General features: G+C 33.5%; 1 long non-coding RNA gene across 1 annotated transcript; it reads left to right on the top strand.

Moving 5' to 3' along the window:
* The first annotated feature begins 3,277 nt into the window (after positions 1-3,277).
* LOC148783231 (uncharacterized) lies at positions 3,278-4,198 on the top strand. The gene is made up of 2 exons (XR_016050621.1): positions 3,278-3,858; positions 4,083-4,198. It is a non-coding gene; the product is annotated as an uncharacterized LOC148783231 (long non-coding RNA).
* The last annotated feature ends 1,911 nt before the right edge of the window (positions 4,199-6,109 follow it).

Below are 6,109 nucleotides of genomic sequence, written 5' to 3' on the forward strand. Positions count from 1 at the left end.
TCCATCTCATCAACTTTATTTTTATTTTATGGATCTTCTTAGATAGAATAAAGCCCTAACATCCTTGAAATTCACAATTCCGAACTCTTTAATTAGATATTAACATCTCTATACAAAATCCATGACATTTCAAATTTAAAGTAGGACTTTCTCTTTAAACAACATTCACTTTCCAATAGGAATATTTTTTTATGATAGCTTTGGCAAGGCTCTAACCGATGCTAAAGGAAATATTTAGGCTAACTGGGTTTCATTAAAAATCTGTCTAGCCTTGCCATAATAGGATCATAACCAGTTATAAATTTAGCTCCACAGATGGAAAATCATTTAGCTCCGTTACCAGTTATATGCAACATTTTTCATACATGGATCCAATCTATGTATCAAACTAGATTCCTCTGGTCATTTAATCAACATTAAAATCACCAACAATACACTATTGCAATTTTAATTCCATACCAACTTTTCATAATTCAAACCAAAATTCATTTCAAAGTGTTGGATCATTCGGCCCATATACATTGGACATCATCCATTTACATCCAGTCTTAACATTCACAAACACACAGATCCACCCTAGACCAAACAAGACTCAAAACAATAGGATCCCATAAGGACCAAATTACCCAAAATTGTATGGGACATATTCTCCATATAGACCTGACAAGTTGAATGCAAGGATTATGGATTTTAGACTCTTGAACTAACACTAAATCAGGGCTCTCATTTTTAATCAATAACAGTCTCTCATTTCTTTTTTAAATCGCCAAGTCCCTTTACATTCCAATAAAATAATCTGATCATTTCCTGAAGTTGAGGACATGTCTGGTGGGTACCTCCTACCTACAGGCACCACCTTCTCGACCATATCTCCATCACTCTTGCTCTGGTCTTATAATTTTTAACATGAAGACTATTAATCTGTAAAAACAAATAAATTTTAAAAACTAGAAATGATATTTTTTGGAAAAAATATTTGTAATGTTGATTTTACTTTTTCTTTGGAGGACTACTATTTACGGGACCCGGTTTTGGTGGATGGTGCGGATCTCCAAGCCTGCATAGTAATAGGCGCGAGCTTGGATGCACCAAAACATTTTCCTCCAACAGTTGTAATTGTATAGTATAAAAGGTCTCAAAAAATCCCATGGACACTAGTATGCTACTTGAAGAAATTAAAGGAGGTTTGAGAGGCAAATTTCCAACACACAAACAAAGAGAGAAAGTAGGAAGCAGATCAATTGGCCAATGTTGGGGACCAAATGAATAGAATAGAGGACATTTATCAATAAATCTATTCAAGGAAATCCCCATGCCTACTTTTTGCGTTTGGTTTCAGCAGCCTCACACATAAGTAGCAGTACTATTCTTGTATTTCAAACTCCAGCTTGAAGTGTTTTGTTTCCAGAGAGTAGTTGCCTAAGTTACTATGATCCTATTAAAATAAATGACTAAGTAATCAGTTGCTGTAGAACGCCCTATGAGGAGGAGAGGTATTTTTTTGAGATCCCTACCACACAAGACTCCCGGATCACTATGGCCGACTTTCATCTTTGTTAGACCAGTCGGTCTCACAGTTAGGCAGGTTTGAGTGATAAGTACATCCTTTTGATCTACTGATGAGCTTTTGGAGTAAGGTGATGTTTACATCTCTCTTGAAGTTCAATAATTTTGATAATGAAGTTATGGACAATATAGGAAAAATAAAATCTAACACGTGAATCGATTTGAGAGTTTGGGGATCCGCTACTAAAATCAATAAATATAGTTAGTACGCATGTATAGGGCTAATTCTTTAATTTTTAGTAGTTTTATGAGTGCATATATGGACCATTGGACACGTGTCACAAAAATAAGAAGGGATCTTAATTTTATAGAGATTGTTGAACGCATTCTTAACTTTTGGAGAAGAGAGAGATAGAATATAAGGTTATTTTAGGATAACAAAATTAAAGAGAGAAAAAGAATATGTATACATATAAAAGAGATATCTCTACATTTTTTCCATAAAAAAATCTTAAGATTTTATTCATCGGGTATGATCTGTAAGCTCCAACATATTTGCTTTCTCTAAGCAATCAAGCAGCAAAGGCATCGAGTATGATCTATTGTATTACTGATAATCTCCATCCTAAGGGATAATGATATCACAATACTAAATTCACAATTGAGGGATTAACCATGGCTTTCACGGAACAGTCTTGGGATTTTCCATAATCCATAGTAGAAAGGTATGGAAGAGAATGAATCACCAACAAAATTACACGCCAATTTCATGGTCAAGATATAATAGATGTTACATGTGTTTCTAACCCCTACAGTAATCTCACAACAAATATAGAATTATGGAATTTTAATTTTTCAGTGATTCAATAGAATTTGCTTATAATATATAATAAATATAAATTATATATAATAATATAATATTATTATATTTAATATATTTAATATATATTAAAAATATAATTATAATATATAATATATAATATTATATAATGGGCAATGATTTCATGCAATCGTTGTATAGTAATATGATGCAACAATCTTAAAAAAACCATCTCATGGCCATATGTTTGATCCAAATTTTGAAATACACACTCTTTTCATTCTAATGAACAATCATAAAAAAAGAAAAAATTGAAAGCATAACCTAGAAAGTATTTTTTTAGCTTAATTAACATAGACCATTCATTTTTGTGAGATGCTTAGATCTAGGGCTTAGAAGGATTTTTTCATTTCTGATTTTTTTGGATGGCTTTATTATAAAATGATTTTGAGTTTATAACGGCTAACATCTTGAAATTCACAAAATGAACGGTCTAGATTCGCTTTTGGAGGAGACTAATTTTGACGTTATCTAGGGTTCAAATTGAACTGTTGTTTTTTAGGGAATTAATTATTGAGATGAAGAGAGTGTGTGTACAAAATTTGGGGTCATACAAATACCACAAATATGGTTTTCTAGAAGTGTCATTGCATTATACTATGATACAACCGTTGCATTGGATCATTGCTCTTATGTAATATGATAAAATGTATTTTATATATTTAATTAGGAAAAATTACATACATATCCGTTATGTTTGCGTTATTATGGATGTACCGAATAGTTTCCGTTATACCATCGTCTCTATCTTTTTCAAGTCAAATAGGAGTTTTTTTAAAAGACGATTTTACTTTTTTCAACAACCGAAAATACATCAATTTCGGTTCTTCAAGAACCGAAAATTTAGGCTTTTCGATTTTTGAATAACTCTACAGTTATGTAATGCCCGTCTTTGGTTATGGGTAGGCGGGCGGTGGCGGCGGTCATTTGGCAAGGGAAGGAGCGACACGCACCCGGTGGTCATTTGGCAAGGGAAAGAGCGACACACAACCCTGCTGCTTAGCTCGGTGCCCATCGATGCAAGTGAGGCGGCTTTGAGGCAGGAATTGGAGGTCTACGGGTCGTTGAGGGCACTGCATATGGAGAATGAGGGAGGGTTTGGTGGATGTGCATTACTACGATCTATGGCATGCTCAGCACCCTCTAACAGAGATACAGACCCAACATGTAGCACACCAGGCACGTATTGCTATGTGGCATAGGGCGACTACGGCGGGGCAAGGGTTTGGGGATGGGGTTGGCCAGGATCAGGGTCAAGGTCAGGGTCAGGGTCAGGGGCATGCGGTGATGGTTTGGGTATGGGGTTGGCCAACGTCAAGGGCATGGGGTGATATTTTGGAGGGCAATGTGGGTGTAGTATGTGGGGGCGGGGTGGGGAGGGGGCGGATAGGGGGAGAATCAGGGCCCGCTAGTGTTCAATTTGGCGGAGGAGGTCACCATGGGGAAGCTCAAGGAGATTTTCGAGGCTTTTGGTAAGAGAAAGAGAGAGGATTGGTTTTGTGCTTCTTTAGAGAGAGAGAGAGGATTGGTTTTGTGCTTGTTTAGAAAGAGAGATATGGGGGATTAGTTTAGTGCTTGTTGTTTAGAGAGAGAGAGAGCCGCTTTAATTTTCTTGCTTAGTTCTCTAGCTCAATGGTTGCTTTGGCTTTTCTTGCTTTATGATGCCAATTGGCATTTCTGAGTGTTTTGCCTGCAGGTTGTGTTCAAGAGAGAGAGAGAAAAATGGATAATCCATTGAGGTTGGGAGAAGGATTCATATTTCAGATTCCTTGTGAATTTTATTACACGGTCTTCGCGGATTGATTGGTTTCTTATTTCTTCTGTATCGTCCTAGATTGGCCTCATGTTCTAGGCAATGTTTGGTTTAGAGGGAGAGAATTGACTGTAACTTGTGTGGTCTCTATGAGTGGGATGGAGGAGAGAGAATTGACTGTAACTTGTGTGGTCTTTGTGAGTGGGATGGAGGAGAGAGAAGAGAGAAGGTGAGGTTGCCTGCTAGTCTAAGTTAGTTGTGCGTGTTTAGAGAGAGAGAGCACCTCCAAAATCGAAATCGAAAAGAGTAAATTTTCAAATTGGTGTATTTTCAGTTGTTGAACAACATAAAATACATTGAATTCGGTTGTTCAACAACTGAAAAAAGGTAAAATCGTTTTTTTTTTTAAATGTTCGTTTTGACTTAAAAAACACAGACACAATGGTAATAACGGAAACTATTCGGTACATCCATAATAACACAAACTATAACGGATATGTATGTAATTTTTTCATTTAATTAATATATATTTGTATTATATATAACATATAATATAATATTTATTAATATAATATAAGATATGTATATATTATATAATATAATGATAATATATTATTTATATTTAATATATTTAATACAATAATATAAATATTATATAATATATATGTAATATAATAAATATATACTATATTTATATATATAATATAGTAATATTTAGTATAATATAAGATATTTCTATATTATATAATATAATAATATAAATATAATATATATTCAAACGCGGAACTTTTGAAAAATTAGAAAGATTTCTTTTTAAAAGAAATTTTTTAGAAAAACAAACACACCCTGAGTGAGAGAGAGAGAGAGAGTTTTGAATCATCCCCCTTTGTTGACATATGGGTGAAAGAGAGAGAAAGAGTTTTGAATCATCCCACTTTGACATATGGGTGAAAATTACTATACAACTAAGGTCTACTTCTAAATTTGTTTGTCTTGAAAATCTATGTGCCTTCTATAGTCCATTGACTATTGAATTCTTTCCCAAGGAAGTGATCACATTAATTTACAATTAAAGATGAAAATATATTTTAAGACCATCATAAATCATTTAGTATTGTGATATTATTATCCCTTTGGATGTAGATTACCTCCGTAGATTAGTAATGTGACAGATCATACCCATGCTTCGGCTGCTTGATTACTTAGAAAGAGATTCTTGGATAAGAGAGAAAAAATAAATATATTGGAGCTTATAGATTTGGAGAGTAGAGAGAGATAAAAGACAAAATCATACGATCTTGAGGGTAGCAATGATATTTTTTATTTTAAATATCAAAGGATAGTGACAATAGGGATAGGTATTCTAATTTTGAATAACAATCCACCATCATCAGTAAAAAAAACCCACAAAAGGAAAGATCATGAAAATAAATCCTACCATTCTCGCACCTATCTCATCTAAAAATAAAATGTACAAAATTACAAAAACTTTGCAAAAATATTAGAAGAAGGGTTCACCATAAATCGGTATATTCATCTTAAATAACATTAATAGTTTCCCATAATAATACTCTATTAGTCGATGTTTAGGCAGTTTCAGTGTTGGAACATAATGATACTATATAAAGTGACATGAGGCTCAAATATATAAAGCAGATGCCCAAGAAAATTAGATGGGTATCTCAATGTATGCATGAACAAAATCCTAAGATTATTTTTTTCAAAATTTCACTACCAAAAACCAGAAGAATGACATGAAGTGCATGCAATAACCATCAAAATTTTTAACATATACTTAACTCAACTTCTTACTTCAAATAGCCAAAACATTGATTAAAAAACGAAAAAGTCATCCATGAACAAAATCTTAAGATTCTTTTATCCAAAATTTCATTACCAAACATAGAAGAATAACATGAAAAGCATGCAATAACCATCAAAATTCCTAACATATACTTAACTCAACTTCT

The sequence above is a fragment of the Amborella trichopoda genome, chromosome 2, assembly GCF_054954075.1.
Source record: "Amborella trichopoda isolate Santa Cruz 75 chromosome 2, AtrichopodaSantaCruz75HAP2 v2.0, whole genome shotgun sequence".
In the NCBI taxonomy this organism is placed as follows: domain Eukaryota; kingdom Viridiplantae; phylum Streptophyta; class Magnoliopsida; order Amborellales; family Amborellaceae; genus Amborella; species Amborella trichopoda.